Source organism: Narcine bancroftii, chromosome 14, assembly GCF_036971445.1.
Source record: "Narcine bancroftii isolate sNarBan1 chromosome 14, sNarBan1.hap1, whole genome shotgun sequence".
In the NCBI taxonomy this organism is placed as follows: domain Eukaryota; kingdom Metazoa; phylum Chordata; class Chondrichthyes; order Torpediniformes; family Narcinidae; genus Narcine; species Narcine bancroftii.
This window is the reverse complement of record NC_091482.1, coordinates 61,559,517-61,580,984: the sequence shown is the minus strand read 5'-3', so window position 1 is coordinate 61,580,984 and position 21,468 is coordinate 61,559,517. Positions and strand designations below refer to the sequence as shown.

Genomic DNA, 21,468 nt, shown 5'->3' with positions numbered 1-21,468 from the left:
GGAGTCTAAGATCAGGGAACCAAATTTCAAAAGAGGTATTTTATCACTGAGGGTGATGTATCTTAGGAATTCTCCACCACAAAGGATGGGGAAACTCATCTGTTGTTTAATTTAAAACATGGATCAGTAGATTTTTGGACTTTAAAGGAATGAAGGTATATGGAGGTATTGCTAGAAAATGGCACTGAGGTAGAAAATCTATCATGACCAATTGTAGAGCAGGACCAGATCCTAATTCTTGTTCTTTGGTTCTCTGTGCCATTTTTTTCAACCTGCCCTGCCACTTACAGTGAACCATGCACATACAGTATATCCCCCTTTTTATTATTTTCCCCTCTTTTGTATTAATTCTTTAATTCTTCCTACCAAAATACAGTACTTCACATTTCTCAGCTTCATCTATTATGTCTCCATTAATTCCTGTCTATATCTCCTTAATATCTATTACTATTTTCACAGCTCATTTTGACTCCAGGTTTTGTCTTTTAAGTACTTGGAAATTTTGCCGTGTACATTGAAGTCCAAGTCATTAACTGTATATGAAGAAAAGCAATGGTCCTTATTTCAGGGGAGCTCTATTGTATATTGTCCTCTAGTCCAAAATAAAAATTAATTATTACTTTCCAGTTATTAAACCAATTTTCTAACCCTGCTACTACATTCATTTCTTTTCTATGGCCATCAGACTTAATGTCGTCTAATAGGAGGCACCTTATCAAATGCTCTTTTGAAATCCACTACACATCATTTACATTTTCCTTGTCAGTGCTATTTTTTAGTTCATCAGGTTGCTTAGAAACTATTTGCCTTTAACAAATTTAAATTGTTTTTCTCTAATTGATCCATATTTGTTCAGATGACTATCATTTCTGTGACCATCAATTAATTATTGTTTCTGGAATTTTATCTATCATTGGGATTAAACTGACTGGTCAATAATTATTTGGTTTACTCTCACAAGTTTTTTTTTGTACAAGTCCTTCGAATGTGTTAATTTTTACAGAATTACAGGCCATAGCTTCCAATGTCCTCCCTTATTTCATACAGCAATCAAAAGATGCATCTCATCCAGAATGGATGATGAAGAGAAGGCCACAATGGAAACACTGGTTGCAGTAAATGACCCCAAAGATTTGCAGGTGAAGTGTTGTGTCCATTGGAAGGACTGTTCAGGGCCTTGAATGGTGATGAGGAAGGAGGTGCAGCGATAGCATTTGGTGCAGTCTCAGATATCTGCCGGGGCAGGGGGGCAATTAGTGAGAAGGGATGAGTAGACAAGAGAGTCACGGAGAGAGTGAACTGTAGAAGGGAGGAGAGGAGAAGGGAAGATACATCTTGTGGTGGGATCCTGTTGGAGGGGGCAGAAATTGTGGAAAATGATATGTGGGGTGCAGAGGCTGATGGGATAGTGTCTGAGTAGTGTATACTTGTAGAAGAGCATCAGTGTTATGAAGTTGAAACTTAATCATCTGTTTTGAACTATGAGGACATATAACAGGAAATTAGTTTTGTGATCTCAATTACATATTGCATTTGAAATAACTTTCCTTTTTTTTTTGTACGAACCACTGATTATCTTACGTGGGTGCACCTCATTCCATTTGCTTTTTGTTTTTGTCTGCTTCAACGAGTATCATAGCTAACACTAATTGGCAATATAGTATATTTTAGCTTGTAATGTTCTCTGCGAGGATTAATGACTGTGATGTGATTGCTCTCAGTTTATTCAGAAATAACGCAGATAATTACCAGGATTTGGATATTACTTATGATTGAATGAAAATAAACAATGATCACACAGAACCTTCTGGTTGATGGGAATATGTTGTGATAAAATTGCACTTGAGGGGTGGGTTGAGGTAGAAGTTGTGAAATGTAAAGGTTGAGAGTCTTGTTTATAACCTCAGTGGAATTGAGACAAGAAAGCCTCTGTAGCTCAGCACAGCTAAACATTGATTTATTTCCATATTTTTAATTCTGAATGACCTTGTGAATGATGGTGATTGAATTTTTTTCCATTATTCACCATTGGAGTGGCCTGAACAAGCAAGTGTAATCACAGGTCATTTGAGATCCTAATTTTGTATTACAAAATTGTAGAGTATTACCTTGATCTTGTATGAAATCTACAGCCTTGCTTGATATTAAGACCTTTATGCAGATTAGGGCATAACCTTTTTTTTCCTTTTCATTTGGAGACCTTTTTCATTGGTTAATGTGATCTGTGTCATGACTGGCCTGGTGGAAATTATAGCAAAATGCGAATAGGAAACTGCTGCCATCTGAACTTATCACGGTGCAATTTTGAAAATTTATAACAAATTTAGATCGGAGTAGTGGCACTTTAGGAAATAGTATTAACCAAATCTTTTTTTTGGATGTTAGGATCTAAGTTTAATTGGCCCTTTTTTTAAACCAAGTCAGAAGCGATCATATTTGTAGTGTCATAAAATGTAAAAAGAAGTTTGGCCCATTCTTCCAGCACTCGATCTCAGAAAGGGTTATTTAATTCTCAACTGTTTCTTTGTTGTCCTGCACATCTTTCTTTTTCAAGCAAGCACCTATATGTCCTTTAGACAACCATTTTGACATTTTGAGGTGATGTAAGATTGGAGGAGATGGGATGAGGGGTATCTCAAACTGGATTGCAGGTAAGTTCTAATTCCGTCAGTGGATGGGTTTCAATGTTCAACATCATGTGGTTTATTACTTTTCTTTTTCTTTTGGCTTGGCTTCGCGGACGAAGATTTATGGAGGGGGTAAAAAGTCCACGTCAGCTGCAGGCTCGTTTGTGGCTGACCAGTCCGATGCGGGACAGGCAGACACGATTGCAGCGGTTGCAAGGGAAAATTGGTTGGTTGGGGTTGGGTGTTGGGTTTTTCCTCCTTTGCCTTTTGTCAGTGAGGTGGGCTCTGCGGACTTCTTCAAAGGAGGCTGCTGCCCGCCAAACTGTGAGGCGCCAAGATGCACGGTTTGAGGCGTTATCAGCCCACTGGCGGTGGTCAATGTGGCAGGCACCAAGAGATTTCTTTAGGCAGTCCTTGTACCTTTTCTTTGGTGCACCTCTGTCACGGTGGCCAGTGGAGAGCTCGCCATATAATACGATCTTGGGAAGGCGATGGTCCTCCATTCTGGAGACGTGACCCATCCAGCGCAGCTGGATCTTCAGCAGCGTGGACTCGATGCTGTCGACCTCTGCCATCTCGAGTACCTCGACGTTAGGGGTGTGAGCGCTCCAATGGATGTTGAGGATGGAGCGGAGACAACGCTGGTGGAAGCGTTCTAGGAGCCGTAGGTGGTGCCGGTAGAGGACCCATGATTCGGAGCCGAACAGGAGTGTGGGTATGACAACGGCTCTGTATACGCTTATCTTTGTGAGGTTTTTCAGTTGGTTGTTTTTCCAGACTCTTTTGTGTAGTCTTCCAAAGGCGCTATTTGCCTTGGCGAGTCTGTTGTCTATCTCATTGTCGATCCTTGCATCTGATGAAATGGTGCAGCCGAGATAGGTAAACTGGTTGACCGTTTTGAGTTTTGTTACTAAATCAGAGGAAAAACTCATTCCTCCATCTTTCTTTTGTTTCAGGCTGGTCCTTGAAAAATCCTTGAATCATTTGTAGCCATTTTGTCTAGATCTAAAGGATCAATCTTTTAACTAAGGTTTTAAATCTGCATTTAAGACAGCAAGAAATGCAGGCGAAATATCTATTTTTTCAAAGAACCATTCAAATTAAATATTCAATCTGAAACCATAAAACTGACTGTGGAGCAGAAGTGCCAGTGACTATAATATTCACCAGGGACAAAAACAGTTTTGTACAGATAGTCTAACATCTTTTGATTGTATTTTAGTGTTTTTTTTTAATTTTTTATTTTTCACACCATAAACCACATTGACCATGATACATACTTTTTCCTTTTCAAATATATACAGTGTCATTTTCTCCCCCCCTCCCTCCTCCCATCCCACCCTCCCTACCTCCCCCCCCATCCATTTAAAGTACAAAATCTAAGATACTTTAAACCAGTCAAACAATGTTGTCATTCAATAAAAATAAACAAGAAATTCCACTGAGTCAATTCTTTTCATTTCCTTCTCCTTTCGTTAATTTAGGTAGTGAATGTCCCCGGTAGGTTTTCTCTATTGTGTTTCATGTAAGGCTCCCATATTTGTTCAAATATTTCAATATTATTTCTTAAACTATGTTATTTTTTCTAATGGAATACATTTATTCATTTCTATTTACCATTGTTGTATTTTCAAATTATCTTCCAATTTCCAGGTTGACATATGTTACTTAGGAGGAAGATCTCTGGATTTTTTGGTATATTGTTTTCTGTAATTTTATTTAATATTTGGTTTAGATCTTCCCAAAATTTTTCTACTTTCTCACATGTCCAGATTGTATGAATTGTTCCCATTTCTTTTTTACATCGAAAACATCTGTGTATCCAGTTATATTGTATCATACGTAACCTCGTATGATAAGTACAATAAGTATTTCTCATCGTTCCAGAACATAATTTCTCCCATGTTTCCTTCTTTATCTTTATATTTAAATCTTGTTCCCATTTTTGTTTAGTTTTACCATTTGTTTCCTCATTCTCCTTTTCTTGCAGTTTAATATACATATTTGTTATAAATCTTTTGATTATTGTATTTTAGTGTTGATGTTGCATGAAAGAGATCCTTGACATTCTTGTGAGAGCTGACTACATTTCATAACTGTATTGGAGAACAGGTTGAATGAGTTTTGTAAGTAATGCAGTCTTCCCAGTTGAAATATGACATTCACCTCCTACTAGCAAACGAGGATTTCTCTGACCTGCAAAAGGTGGCCACTCATGCAGACAATTTGTGGGTGCACCAAACAAAATGGTGGAGCCAGCTTTGGAATCAGTGCTGTGTAATGGTTGAAAGCCCAGCCACACTGCATCCCGGAAGCAAAACCTGCAACGCCCACACCAAGAGATTACAGCATTTCTGAGTCTTGGTGTTTTTACCATCAAAAGTGGGGATCTGGGGCCCTCCATTGCTGACTGCCATGCTCATTCCAGGGAAACAAAAGAGCCAGCTGTCGCTGATAGCTACGGTGGCTGGCCACCGTGATAGCCTCCTATGTCTGGGACAGACACTCTGGGAGCAGAGTCCTAGTAAACACGGGAGTGGAAATCAGCTTCCTTCCCCCCCAAGCCACAATACCCAAATCAGAAGGGCCAGACCAGAGCTCACAGCAGCCAAAAGCAGCACTATCTGCACCTATAGCACACAAAGACTATCCATTTGCAATTTGGTACCAGCTGCTTCACGTGGACATTTACGCTGGCTGCGGTATCACAACCATTGCTGGTTACAGACTTCCACCATGTGCACTGTTTGCTCGTGGATATGAAGAGATGGTGATTGGTTGACGCAAAGACATTCCAGACCTTTTCCCTCGGTGACGCCGAATTTCCAGCTCAGCACCTGGATTCGTCACATATTCAGACAATGAGTTTGCCAGGGTGTTGTCGGAGTTTCCATCCACCATCAGTTTTCCACAGGAGCCCCCAAACATGGCGTGATGCATCACATTCCCACACAGGGACACTCCATGCACACCCAGGCCCACAGGTTACCACCAGATAAGTTCCGACTTGCAAGAGAGGAGTTTAACAAAATGGAGATTACGGCATTCGGATATCCCATGGGCCTCTTTGCTCCCTATGATGTCCAAGTCCACAGGAGGATGGAGGCTATGTGATGACTATAGGGGAGGCTGAATGATGCAACCGTCTCCAATAGATACCCAGTCCCCCACATTCAGGACTTCACGGCCAACTTGCATCTTTTCAAAAATTGACCTGGTTTGAGGGTATAAAGTCCCTATCCACACGGATGATATTCCAAAGATGGCCATCATTACCCCGTTTAGCCTGTTTGAATTCCTTAGGATGCCATTTGGCCTTAAAAACACAGGGCAGATCTTCCAGCAGTAGGGTGGGATCTGGACTTTCTGTTCATCTACCTAGATGACATCCTGGTAGCAAGCCACTTCCATTAGGAGCATCTGGCACATCTGCACCTGCTCTACCACCACCTCAGTGATTATGGCCTGGTGATCAACCTCACCAAGTGCCAGTTCAGCCCACCCGCCATCAACTTCTTGGGAAAGGGTTAGTTTGTGGGATTGGTTTATATCGGTGGGCTAAAGGGCCTGTACTGAACTGTAATGTCTGTGTTCTAGAACTGCTTTAAAGTGCAGACAGATCTTTTTGTTGTCCCGGGGTGGTTCATGATCAAGGTTTGGAAAATACAGGAATCAATTGTCGGACATTGATCGTCCACGTACGCAGTTTCCAACTTTGATGCGTGAACTACCCTATCGAGACACTAGGCCCTTTCAAACTGCTGCGTGAAATAGGGTTAACCGGGCAATTTGCCCGGTTGGTGTCCCAGTTGCGCGGCAGTTAGAAAGGATCTGACCCGGTCAACCCTGTTGGAATCCAACTGGGTCCTTGACCTGTGGTGAATGTCTGCCAAGCTGCCTGTCTCCCCTCTGGCGAGCCTTGCTGTACTAACATTGGCTGTTCATTATCTCTACTGTTAAGGATATTCCCCTTGGATATAACTGTATATGCACCTATTGACTTTCATTATTGTACCATGAGTTTCTGCTAATAAAAGCTATGATTATTGTTTATAAAAAAAAAAAACCTTCTTGGGACACCGAATCAGTAAAAGTGGAAACCATTCGTCAGTTCGCCAGGCCCAACACAGTCAAAGGCCTACAGGAATTTGTCGGGATGGTTCATTTTCTCAGTGGCCTGGATCATACGCCCCCTTTTCGGTTTGATATCCAGCAAAGCCAAAGTTGCCACCTGGACGGAGGAGGCAATGGCAATTTTCGACCAAACCAAGGATGCTCTAGCTGAAGCCACACCCCTTGGGTAGATGTCCCCATGGCCTCACTGTGTAAGCTTCCAAAGTGGCAGTTGGCTTAGTACTTGAACAGCTAATCAAAGGCCAGTGAAAACCACTTTCTTTCTTCAGCCGGCACCTGCGACCCCCAGAGATCAAGTACAAGAGAGCTGCTGGCCCTGTTCCTGGCCATCCAGCACATCAGATATTTCCTAGAATGGAAGGATTTCACAATCTTCACAGACCACAAGCCTCTCACCTTCACATTTGCCAAAATGGTCAGCCCACCAGCAACACCTTTCATACGTATCCGAATTCACTACCATGATCAAGCGCATCTCCAGGAAGAACAACGTGATGGCTGTTGCCCTGTCACAGACATCCATCCAGTTGGTACATGGTTTGTCTCCAGGGGTGGACTATGCAGCATTAGCAGAGATGCAGCAGGTGGAGAGTGAAATACCAGCATACTGAACCACAGTCACCAGACTCCACCTCAAGGACGTACCCACTGGACCTAGAGGTACCAAGCTCCTTTGCAACGTGTCCACTGGGCAACTCTAGCCCATCATTCCGACTGCTTGGAGGCACTGAGTTTCTGACGCCTTACATGGTTTAGCCCACCCTTCCATACGGGCAACTGTTCAGCTGATCGCAGTTTGTTTCGTATGGCATGGCCTATGCAAGCAGGTCGGACACTGGGCCAGAATATGTACGCACTGCCAGGCCTCCAATATTCATGTGGTTAATTCAGCCGGGCTCTGATACAACCCCTACCAAGAGTCAGAGCCCAGTTGAATTTTACCCGCCCTCCCTGGTTGGGACCTTTCACACTGCCAGATTACCCACTACAAACCTACTAAATTGCTGGTTCCTCCCACTTTATTTGGCAATGTGAAAGGGTCTGTTGCCTTTAATTAGAATAAAAGTTTATTTATTTCTGGGTTATGGCCTTTTAATTGGTTCAGGATTTTTTATTGTAATGCACATAATACACAAAATTTGTTTACTTTTGTTTGCCTGCAAAGGCACACAAAGAGATACCAGTAGTCAAGTGCCCTTGCCAAGAAGAGAAAGAGAAATAATCTTTTACATGTGGTGAGAAATTTTTTTCTCCATCCCCTTTTAGTATGAGTGAAAAACATTTTCATCAACTCATTGATGAAATTTGGCAAATTGCTCATGTTCCTCAACAACCTTTACAGTATCTTTTTCATGATGTATCACTACTTGGTGTGGGAACTGCTCTGTTCAAGACTTCAAGAAACTGCAGAGAGCTCGACCTTCACACAAACCTTACCCCTTTATTGACTTCCATCGATACTTTCTGCTGCCTCAGCAAAGCAACCAGAATATTACAAGACGTGTACCATCTTGGCCACACACACTCCCTCTCCTCTTGTCGAAAAGAAGGTTTATGTCTATGGTGGTACATGATCTTTTAGAAAAGGGATCATATACCACCATATTCAAAGACCATTTCTTTACTATTGTTGGGGTAATTATTAATGGAGAAAATGCTGTAGATTCTACAGCACTGACTTGAGTTGTGATCAGAGATAAATTAGTTCAAATCCCACTTCTGTGAAGTGTGGGGAGGATGTTAGGAAAATGGAGGAGAACTTGGACAGGTTAGGTGAGTGGGCGGATGCATGGAAGATGCAGTTTAATATGGATAAATATGAGGTTACCCATTTTAGTGGCAGGAACAGGAAGGTGGATTATTTTTTAAATGGAGAAAGTTAGGGAGTGGGGAAGTGCAACGTGATAGGTGTACTTGAATATCAGTCACTAAAAGCTAGCATGCTGGTTCAGGAAGCTGTGAAAAAGGCAAATGGCAAGTTAGCCTTCATAAAAAGGGGAATAGATAGGAGTAAAGATGTCCTTCTGCAGTTCTACAGGGCCCTGGTGAGACCACACCTGGAGTATTGTGTCCAGTTTAGGTCTCCTAATTTGAGGAAGGACATTCTCACTATTGAGGTAGTGCAGCGTAGATTTGCAAGGTTAGTTCCTGGGACGACGGGACTGACGTATGCAGAAAGGTTGGATAAACGGGTTGTATATGTTGGAATTTAGAAGGATGAGGGGAGGTATGATTGAGGTATATAAGATTATTAAGGATAGAAACTGATTACATGTTTCCAATGTTGGGGAAGACTAAGACTAGAGCCCATAGTTTAAGAATACAGTAAAGGCCCTTTAGGACAGAGATGTTTTTTTTTTTACCCAGAGAGTTTTTGGTCTGTGGAATGCTTTGTGTCAGAGGGTGGTAGAAGTGGGTTTATCCAAAATTCAAGAGGGAGTTAGATAAGGTTCTTATGGATAGGGAATTGAGCGTTATGGGGAGAAGACGGGGACAGGGTTTTGATAGTGGAAGATCAGCCATAATCTAAATGATGGGCTGAATAGCCTACTCCAGCACCTATTGTCTATTTTCCCTTATCCAAAGTTCCCAAAACAATTTTTAGATACAAAACAATTGAAATCTTGGGTTGCAAACAACAAAATATAACATTCTGTTACGGTAGCCTTCCATGGATGGGCCTTGATCTGCCGAGGTCCTCCAGCCTTTTGTGTCCCCACTGCATGTCCTTCTTTCCCCCACCCCAACCATCTCAACCTGCCCATCACTCACACCTACTCAAACTCCCCACCTCATTCCCTTTTCATCTACTGTCCTCTCATATTATCAAAGTTCACCTTCCTTAACCCTCTGCCTCTTCTATCACTGTTTCTTTTCCCAGCCACCTTCTTGCCCCACTAACCTGCTTTCACCTATCACTTGCCAGATCATGCTCCTCTTCCCCCACCTCTTTATTTGAGCTTCAGGCCTCTTTCTTGCCAGTCTTGATGAAAGGTTTGTGGCCTGAAATGTCAACTCTCTATTGCTTTCCACAGATGCTCCTTGCCTACAGTGGTCTTCCAGCATTTTGTGGGTTGCGTCAGTTTTCCAGTCTCTCTTTGCCTCAAATTATTATTTGTATTAGCTGTAACTAGCTAAAGATGGATGTTTAAGCTGCAACAATATTTGTGACTGATAGATTAGAATGCAATTTATTTACTCATTATCGTTGGAACAAAGATATGGCTTAAGCAAATGATTTTGTAATCAATAAATGAGAGTCAGTTATGTGAATAAAATATTAGCACTAACAAGCTAGGATTTAACTCCTTATAATTGAGTACTCCAAGGTGCTTAGCTGAAAATAATTGAGTAGTTTGTGACTGGCCAGATATATTCAAACCGAGTACTCCAGTAAAAAAACCCACCTCGTATACCTTGGAAGAAAAGGAAAGAAAGAAACTTGTAAATTGTACACCTGAATCTCAGTGTGGTACTAAGCTCACGAGGGAAATACATTGGTATCACTTCACAGACTTTGTTGGTGATCAGTCATCTCTTGCCCAGTCTATCACAGTGGTGTCCAAGGGTGAGCCATCTTCAGCTTCATTGGAAGATCAAAAATCAGCATGTGAAAGTGGAGATGCTTCACTAATGATTACTTATTATTTACTTCTATTTGTAAATCCTTACCTTCCTGGAACAAGGATTGGACAGCATGCAGACGTGGGGTCACAAATGGCTGTGGTAAAATATCAGGTAACGAATATCTGACCAGAAAGAATGTAATTATTCATGATATTCATATTCAGTCTCTCATCCTCAATCTAGGTCCTCAAAGATCAGAAAAACAACCAGATCAGCCACATCAATAATGTGGCCTGCAGGAGAAAGTCAGAGGCTTGGTGTCCACTGGCAAGATTCCTTATACTGAAAGGCTTTTCCACCAAATATAAAGGATAAATCAAATTCTTTCCTCTTATATGGAGTGTCAGGAATCTCAGCACTACTTGCGCGGTGGGTCACTACTCGTCACAATAACAAAAAAAACCCTCTATCAGCACCCTGACTCATATTTCCAAGTCAGCTATGAACCCACTGCAATTGGTGACCACGACTGGTTCAAATGTCTTTGAGCCCATTGTGAGAGAGCCTGGGATCATCACAAGAGCCGTCGTGAAACTGCCTGAATTCTGGGTTCAGGAGCTGGAGCCTGGTTTGGCCATGCAGAGGCTCAGTTTCAACTCCGCCAGATTTTGTCCGAGACTACCAAATTCTACCAAGTGGTCGCTGCCCTGGACAAGGTCACCGTCGGACGCATGCTGCACCTTGTTCAGCACCCACCCGCTGAGGACAAATACGAGACCATCAAACGAGTGCTTACCGGGTTCCTCGGACTATCTAGACTCCAGGGTGCCGCTTAGATGCTGCGCCTCAACGCCCTGGGGGACAGGTCCCCGATGGAGCTGATGGACAAGATGCTCGTGCTCATGGGTGAGCACACCAACTGCCCACTCCTTGAATGCATCTTCCTCAACCATACGCCCGGAGACATCAGGCCGCTGCTAGTCCAGGAGAGCTTCACCGACCCGAGGAAGGTCGCCTAGAAGGCCCAAGATCTATAGCTCACACGATTCCCGGAGGGTTCAGTGGTCCAGCAGGTCACGAGGCACGGGCAAGACCATGCCAAGCCTGCCCCTAGCGCTGCGGTAGAGCATCGGGCCCCTGCAGGGGTCACTAAGAGCATAACCAGGGGCACGGCATCTGCTCCAGGCCTCTGCTTCTTTAACCAGCGCTGGGGAGCCAAGGTTCGGAAGTGTCGTCAGCCTTGCTCGTTCCAGGGAAATGACCAGGCCACCTCTGTTAATGGCTGCAATGGCTGGACAACAGCACAGCCTCCTCTACCTGTGGGACTTAGTCAGCGGCCGCTGATTCCTCGTTGATACTGGAGCCCAGATCAGCGTCATTCCAGCCACGGCCATCAAGTCCAGGAACTGATCTCGTGGACCTCACCTCCGTGTGGCCAACGCAACAGCAATCTGGACGTATGTATACAAGACAGTCCACTTCCAGATTGGTCAACGGAATTTCACGTGGAGGTTCACCGTCTCGTCCCTCCCAAATGCCATCCTGGGTGCAGACTTCCTCCTCGCACATAGGCTTCTGGTGGACATTCAAGTTGGGTGCCTGGTGGACGCCCGTACCTTCCAGTCCATTCGCCTCAACGCCTCCCGCCCGGAGCAACCGCAGATGGCCATGATCAGCACGCCCAGAGACGAGTTCCAGTGAATCCTGGATGAGTTACTGACCCTCCTCAAGCCACAGTTCTCCGCTGCCTCACCGTGCTACAGGGTGTTCCACCACATCCCCACCCAGGCCCACTGGTTCATGCCAAGGCACGCCAGCTCCCGCCTGACAAGCTCCAGGTAGCGAAGGAGGAGTTTTCACACCTGTTGGAGCTGGGGATCATTCAGCAGTCTGACAGCCCGTGAGCCTCGTTGCTCCACCTGGTCCTGAAAGCCTCCGGCGGCTGGCATCCCTGCGGAGACTATCGACGGCTCAATGAGGCAACCGTTCCTAACCGTTACCCCATCCTTCACATTCAAGACTTTATGGCCAACCTACACGGTGTGAGGGTTTTCTCCAACTTTGACCTGGTGCACGGATATCACCCTGAGGACATACCCAAGACTGCTATCATCACCCCCTTTGGCTTGTTCAAATTCCTGCACATGCCGTTCGGGCTCAAGAATGCCGCTCAGACCTTCCAGCACCTCATGGACTCTGTGGGCATGGACTTGGATTTTGTCTTTATTTATATGGATGACATCCTCGTCGCCAGCAACACAAGGCCCACCTACGTGCCCTTTTCTCCTGCCTGGCCGACTTGGGCCGTACCCTCAACCTGGCCTAGTGCCAGTTCAGGAAAGAGTCCATGGAGTTGCTGGGCCATACCATCACGGCCGAAGGAGCCACGCCCGCTGCTGCGATGGTCACCGCTATCAGGGATTTCCCACATCTGGACAATCTCAAGGGGCTGCAGGAGTTCGTGGTTATGGTCAACTTTTACAACCGCATACCGGGAGCTGCGCGCATCATGCAGCTGCTATTCGCCCTCATCTCGGCCAAACACAAGACGCTAGCTTGGAACCTAGAAGCCTGCGCCGCATTCGAGGCCACCAAGGACACCCTCGTGAAGGCCACCATGCTCGCCCACCCGCACACCGACCTGCATATGGCACTCTCTGTCGATGCCTCTGCCACAGCCATCGGTGCCATCCTGGAGCAGCAGGTGAATGGACATTGGAAGCTGCTGACATTCTTCAGCCACCTGCTCCGCCCACCGGAACGCATATAGTGCCTTCGACCACGAGTTACTGGGCATGTACCTGGCGGTGTGGCATTTCCGCTATTTTTTTTGGAGGGGAGGACTTTTACCATCTTCACCGACCACAAACCCCTCATCCAGGCGCTCACGATGGCGAAGGATCCCTGGTCGGCCTGCCAGCAGTATCACCTCTCCTTCATGTCTGAGTTTACCATCGACATTCGGCACAAGGTGGGGAAGGACAATGTGGTTGCCGATGCACTCTTGTGACTGGCCATCTGTGTGCTGACGCCCAGCCTCTACTTCGACCAGCTCGCCTGGGACCAGAATACTGATGAGGAGACGAGGGCCTTCAAGACCGCCATCATGGGCCTGCGGTTCTGAGACCTCCTGACTCCGAGCGGTGAAGGCATCATCCTGTACGATATCTCTTTAGGCAACCCGTGGCCAATGGTTCCCCAGCGGTGGCGCAGGCAGGTCTTCTGTCACATCCACAACCTTTCACATCCATCCATCAGGTTCACGGTCCAGATAGTGGCAGAACGGTTCGTATGGGATGGGCTGCGGTAGCAGATCGTGGCTGGGCCAGGACATGCACCCATTGCCAGATGTCCAAGCTACGCAGGCACACCAGGGTGCCTGTACAGGAGTTCGAGCATGTCCGGGAACGGTTCAGCCACATTCTTGTGGACATCATCAGGCCCTTACCCATTTCCTGGGGCAACCATTACCTGTTTACGGTGGTGGACCACACCACTCACTGGCCGAGGTGATCCCGATGCCAGACACCTCCACCAACTCCTGCTCCTGAGCATTGTTGCATGGTTGGGTCACCTGGTTTGGCGTCCCAGCTCACTTCACCAGCGATCGGGGCACCCAGTTCACATCTACGCTCTGGGTACAACGCAAACAGGTTGGGGATCCAGCTACACTGCACCACGGCCTACCACCTGCAGGGCAATGGACTGGTCGAATGTCTGCACTGCCACCTTAAGTCAGCGCTCATGGCCCGCCTCACCGGTCCTGACTGGACAGACGAACTGCCTTGGGTGCTCCTGGGCATCTGCTCCGCTCCCAAGGAAGATCTGCAGAGCTGGTCTATGGAGCACCACTGGCACTACCTGGTGAGTTCGTCAACGCACCTCACAATCCTCAGTGGTCGCCGTACGAACTACTTCCTCACCTCGGTAAGCTTGGACTTGTTCGAACCCCCACCGTCACCCAGGCATGGCACCTGCCCGTCTCATGTTCCCAGTGAACTATTTTCCGCGGAGTACGTTTTCGTTCGGTGGTGTCCGACCGTGGCACCTCTGCAGCGACTGTACGATGGGCCATACAGCGTTCCGGTTCAATGTTCTTGCTGGACATTGGTGGCAGGTGGGTGCTGTTTACCATGGACAGGCTGAAGGCAGCGCACCTCGATCCCACTGAGCCCGTGGTTGTTGCCCAGCCCAAGAAGCGAAGCCGCCTGGCGAAAAAGGACATTGGTGAGCTGGTTCTGTGGCGGCTCACCACAAGGCAGGCGAACTGGCCCCACTTGTAAGCCACGCGGCAGGGCAGCAGGCCAAAATGTCTCCATCGGGGGGGTTTCCCTTCCTTCTAGCACGGGCTCAGAAACCTGTGCTGGGGGAACCATGTGACACCCTGGTGATGTCAGTGTTCTCCAGCGCGGTTCTCAGCCAGGTCCAGGCTGAGAGTATAAGTGCAGCCCAGCAGCCTGCAATAAACTAGTCTGCTCACTGAGCTCAACCCGTCTGGTTGCGTGTGTGTTATTGCAGGAGCAATGTCGCTGCCGCGAAACATCAACAATCAAGGATCAGCAATATTTCCAAATCAGCATTGAATGTGAGCAGGTGAACTTGCAAGTGACAGGTTTCCCATTTGGCTGTTGCCTTTATTCTTCTTGCTGGTAAAGTGAGCAAACCTGGAGGTGCTGTTAGAATAGCCTGGATGAGTAATTCCACGACAATTTCTAGGACAAACGCACTGCAGCCATTGTGTACTGATGGTGAAAAGAATCAATGCTTAGGATAGTGGTTGAGGTGCCAATCAAGCAAACTGATTAAGTGTATAGGAAAGATCAGAATTCATGTCCTCAGCTGAAGACTGAAGAAAACTTGTTGTTCTGTTGGAGACATCAGGAGCTTTCTTTGATTCACAAGCTGTTTATTACAAACATATTTATCTTGCTTTGACAGGATAGGTACTGGAGGTGCAATGAGCGACTGAAAATTAAATCCCCTAAGGACATATTTATTTAACGTTTTGTAAGGGAAAGGAAAATGCATCAAGTACTGAATACACATGATAATCAATGTTTCCTGTATTCAGTCTCTTAACCATAGCTTGTGTTGTTGAGGTTCAGACTCATCATACCATTTAACTGGTTTGGTACAGGGCTTGGTGGTGTTCAAAAATAGTACAATAAGAAAATAATACAGAAAATAATTACTCTACCAATGCAGTATTGATAATGGCCAGAAGGCGAACAACACGGGAAAGTTTTTAAAGGATTTTTGGGAAAGTGCTGCTTTATTCATTAGACATCACTTTCAATAGCTCATTTTGCTTATTGTCAGAAGCTCCTACAGCAGTCTTACATCAGCTGCACTGTTATTATATTTTATGAAAGTTTATGTGAAAGGATCTTTTCTGAACCAAGTTATTTATGTAAAAAGAACAGAAAAATTTGGAAGTGCTCAGTAGGTCAGGCAGCATCTGGGGAAAAGTGAAAAAGTGAATGATTCAGATCTGGGACCTTTCATCAGAAATGGGAAAGAGAGTACCATTAAATCGTTTATATCAGTAGTTTCTCATTTCTGCAGTAGTTGGAGATGACTGTATTTATCACCTTGTTTTCCTGCCAGTGTAAAAAAAAATAAAGGAAATAGAGATTTGTAGTTTAATATTGAAGCTATAAAAGAACAGTAACATCAACGTGATATAACCACATTGGCATCCAGTAAAGTAGTTTTGCTTAAGTTTTTCCGAAACTCAAATGTTTTATGGTATTTTTTTTGTCAGTTTTGGGGTATAATTGCAGAGTCATAAATAGTTCATGACAGCTTGCTAACCATATTTCAGGAAATGTACAAGATGAATTGTTTAAATACATAAAATATTTTCCAGAAACAGTTATAAAATTAAAATAGAAAATGCTGGGGATATTTAACAGTTCAGATAGCACATGGGGAGAGTATCAGTTTACCTTTTAAATTGATGTCTTTTGATCTGAGATCGTATGGAGAGGGATTCAAGCAGGCAGAAGGAATTTAGTGCAATATTACACGTTCTGTACTATTACATGAAAATCAAGAAATCTTGAAAAGGCTGTGAAAAGTTTATAAAATCATGGAAGACATTGATTGGGTATGCAGTGAGAATCTTTTTCTCTGGGTAAAAAGCGTCACACACCGAAGGGCACACACTTATGAAGTGGAGTTGGGCAGGGCAATTTTTTTGTTGTTGCAGAGAATGGTGGGTGCCTGGAACAGCCTGTCAGGAGTAGTTGTAGCATTTAAGAGGCTTCTAGACAGACACATGAATATGTGGGTAATAGAGGGATCTCTATTAAGCAGTAGATTTTAGTTTGAATTGGGCATTATTTTGACAAGACACATGCTTCCTATGCTTTGTTCTTCTCAGCCCAATTTTCCTTAGTAATTATCCTGCTACCAATAACCCCCTCCACCCCCCCCCAATGTATTTGCTCACTTATCCTAATGCACTATCTCACCAAGGGATTAACCTTCTCTGATCATGTAATCTGCTCTACTATCCTTGCCCTTCCATTTCCCACCATTCTCCATTATCTTTAATTCGATCCCCTTGAATAGCGTCTTGAGCAACACGTGCCATGCCCATTACACACCTAGCCTTTCAAATGGGCTGTATGCGGCTGAGAAAATGGCAAAGTTAAAAACTAGAAAGACCCCATTGTTCATAAACTTCACTACATTAAGGAAACCATGACTTCAAATAGGTTTTCTAATCTAATATGAGCCACCCAGCTGGTCCATCACAACCCTTGAATCTTTCTGTACTCAGTTGAATGGATTAGATAAATCATCATGTTTCATCTATTATCTAGCAGTGTTTAATTTGGATTTGTAATTTAATTTTTAAATTTAGGCATAAAGCATGATAACAGGCCCTTCTGGCCCATGAGCCTGTGCTGCCCCAATACCCTAGTTAACCTACTATCTCCATGTATTTTGAAGGATGGGAGGAAATCTGAGTGCCCAGAAGAAAATCCACACAAACATGGGGAGAACATTCAAACTCCTTACAGACTGTGTCGGATCCCAACCAGCGTCACTGGCGCTGTAATAGTATTGAGCTAATTGTTACGCTAACCTTTCATCCCTGTGAAAAAAATCTAAGCCTTTGAACCCAGTGACACTAGGCTGAATACCTATCCTGCATTAATTTTTAATGTTTTTAAAACTACTTGATCCTTTTCTGTAAAACATCTGAAATCAGCTGTAGCTGATCCAAACAGCTAGTAAAGGCAGATATTGGAATTGCTCATGGGTTTAAATTTAGTTTCATATTAGGTATGCAAAGCAATACACCCTTTAAAATAAGGGTTTGTATGATTTGTGATTTATTCTTCTCCCTTTTTACTTCCATGCACAAAATAATCTACTTTCAACCTATAGGAGTCCTGTTTCACATTTATACAACCATGTTTTTGATCAATCAGAGGGAATAAGTCCCTCAGTTATGTCACTTTAATTCTTTTGGAGGAAATAACCTGGATTGTGCAACAATTTAGAATAAGCGACACTTCACTTGTGAATCTGTAGGAATTATCTACTACATCGGGTGCTTTGCTGCAACCTCCTCTATATTGGGGAGACTGGGCCCAGACTGGAGATCATTTCATGGAGCACCTTTACTCAGTCCTCTGCAACAGCAAGGACTTCCCAGTGGTCAACCATTTTAATTCCACACACCAGTGCCATGCTGATATATCCATATCTTCAGGGTTTGTTAAATGGAGACCATCGACAAATTGGAGGAACAACACCTTGTATTCTGTCTTGGCAGTCTCCAACTGGACGACATCAATATCAACCTTCAATATTTGTCTTTCTCTTTTCTCCAGCTCAATTCTCCCAATTCTCTTCTTTTCTGTCAGGGAGCTACCCTTTCTCACTATTGTTTCTCAGCTTCATTCTCTTCTACCCTCTCACCTATAGCCACCTATGACCTCTTACCTGTTGGCCTGTGTTCCTTCCCCTCTCCCTTCTCCTCCTGCTACCTTTATATTCAGGCATACACACCTTTTCACATTTCTGAAGAAGTACTCAGGCCCAAATGTACATGCAATGCCTCAAAATGCCATGTATATGTACCAGATGATGCTAGGCAATTATAATCTATACTTTCCCCACAGGCCATTGCTGAACTTTGCAATCCATGTCAATATTTTTCTGTGGTCATGCTCATGTCTTTCTGTCCATGGAACAAAGACTTCTCATTCCATACGAGAATGGTTAGGACAGTCACATTGCAACACCTTCACCTTTCATCCTTTGCAGTCCTTATGGATATTATTTAAAATACAGTTGACTTCACATTTTGTAAGTCAGCTTTGGCAGTTCATCAGCATTTATTTCTGTTAGGCGGAAGTAGCCAGTACGAAGAGCGATAGCTCTCAGTGGAGGAAGTGGAGTCACAATCATCAAGGTCCGCTGTTTGAGTGTGTCCTTTGAATCAGGAAAGGAAAAGAAGAGGCATCATGGCATTAAGTCGGAAAATCACATTCCTCACACCTTCATTCTACCTAATAACTAGACACACAAGCCAAATGTTCTCAGAAATGTGCAGCTACTGCTGAATGATGATTCACTTTATTGCCATTGTACCAGTAAACCAATCAATGAAATAAAATCAGCACCGACTGGAAGTTTAAAAAAAAAACAGTGCTATATACCTTACAGTAAAACATGTGCAATTAAAACCAACAACAACACTATTTCACAACAAACTGTTAAAAGGTAATGATTTTACAATACAAGTGCAGTACCACTCAGTGCCATGATTCAGTGTTCAAAATAGTCACAGCTTCATTTTTAAAAAAAAAGTGGTGGTCTTGAGCCTACTAGTGAGAGATCGAAGGTTCCTATAGTATCTGCCCGATGGGAGAAGAGTGAATAGTCTGTGATTTGGGAGTGTTGAATCTTTGATAATGTTTCTCGCCCTGCCCAGACATCATTCCCTATGGATGTTTTCGATTCCAATAATCTGATGGACACTTTTCATTCCCCGCTGGAGTGCCTTGTGATCTTATGCATACAATTCCCATACCACACCAAAATACCATACGTTGGCACACTTTCAATTGGGCAGCTATAGAAATCCAACCGTATCCTGGGACAGAGGTGTAGCTTCACGTGCCTCAAAAAATAGACCCTGTGGTGCCTTTTTAATCAGAATTAAAGAATTCAGGGACCAAGTATATCTTCAGAGAGATGGGCACCAAGGAATTTAAAGCTCGGTGAATGTTCCACCACCACTCCATTGATGTAAATTGGGACATGAGTGTGGCTTCTGGGATGCCTGAAGTCTGTGATGATCTTGGTCGTCTGAGTATTGAGTGCCAAGTTGTTATTGGCACATCACAAGGCCAGGTGCTGAACTTCATCCCTATAGGTTGTTTCATCGTTGCATTTAATCACTACCACTGTGGTGTCATCTGCAAACTTGATTATTAAATTGTACAATACATAGGAACACAAAAAAGGGGTTCAACACACACCCTGGGGCACGCTGGTATTCAAGGTAAGCATGGAAGAGAAAATATTGCCCAGCTGAAGAGATTGAGGTCTGTTAGTTAGGAAATCCAATTACAAAGAGATGGGCTGATACCATGCAGATGAAATTTGGTTATCAGCTTAGAAGGGACAACAATGTTGAAAGCCAAGCTATAGTTGATGAGTAGCATTCTAACAAAGGAGATGGAGCCGTCCTAATGTGTCAAAGCAGAGTGAAGTACTGTTGAAATGACATGCTCGGTTGACCTGTTAGTATGGTTGACAAATTGATGAGAATCCAGATGAGATCAGACCAACCTCTCCGAACATTTAGCAACGGTGAGGGTGAGGGCAACTGGACGGTCGTCGTTTAGACTCATAGTGGTCGAGCACTTTGGAACAGGCACGATGGTAGCAGTCTTAAAGTACATTGGAACAACTGGCTGGGCGAGGGACAGATTGAAATATCCATAACAACCCTGGCCAACTATTCTGCAAAGGAGCTAAGCACACAGCCAGATATGCCACCTGGATCATCTGCCTTCTGCACATTCACCCTACTCAGGGTGGCCCATATATCAGTGAGGGAGATTGAGAGAGGTACTTCATCAGGTATGATCCACCTTGAAAGTGACTTCCTTATTCTCTTGGTCAAAGCGAGCATAAAAATAGTTAAGCTCCTCTGAGAATTTTAGGAAGTCTAAACTGCTACTGTTGAATTGTTCAAGGGGAGAGTGTTTAACAGAATTATTAAAAAAAAAATTATTTCCAGGTGTAGCACCACAAGAGACTGCTGTGTCCCTTCACAAATTGGACATACTACAATATACTATCAAACTTTATTGACACAAATCTATCATTTAACCTGTCCAAACTATGGAACACACATTACTTTTTCACATGCTGATATCAGTTTATCAATGATGTGAATCATTATTTTGGCCCTGAAAAATAGTAGAATATTTATAGTTAGTTACTGTTTATTGTTTTAAATGATCCTAATTTTTTGTTTGATTTTCCTCAAATGTCAAATTTTACAGTGAATTTGATTCTGAAATTCCTGACTCAATCTTAACATGAAATAATAGATTTCCTGCTATGGGTAATAAGTGATTGTTATTGCTGTGATTAATATATGCTTATATTTATATCCTCTGTTGTTACTTTTGTACATTAACTTCCTTTCCCTGAGGTCTTGACTAATCCTTTGCTCTTTTTATTGTGAACTTCGGGGATTTCACTAAAGGAGCCATCTTTGAAAATCAATCAATCGCATGAATCTATTAAAATGCATCACATATCGAATAAAACGATGGAAGATTTGAAACAAATCCAAGCATCCAGCATAAGTCAATGATTAAGATATAGACACAGCAACAACCCTGAAATGTAGATACCGCTGAAGATGATTACATAGCAAAAGTACTTGATAATTTTTATATATTAATTTGAAGTTGGCTATCAATTCCAATCATGAGAAAATCACAAGTAAGCTCAGGTTTTCTTTTCATGATACCTTCAGAATCACGTTTTATATCTAAATTCAGTGTAAACTTACCTCCATGTATAGTTAAACTTCATAAGGACCACCAAAAGTGATAACCAAGCAAAGAAGTGACAATTGAAACTTTTTCAGATT

General features: G+C 43.7%; 1 protein-coding gene across 3 annotated transcripts in view; it reads left to right on the top strand.

Annotated features, from left to right (window-relative positions):
• The window catches only part of megf11 (multiple EGF-like-domains 11), a 270,916-nt gene that overhangs the window by 15,259 nt on the left and 234,189 nt on the right, over positions 1–21,468 (top strand). The window lies entirely within an intron of this gene.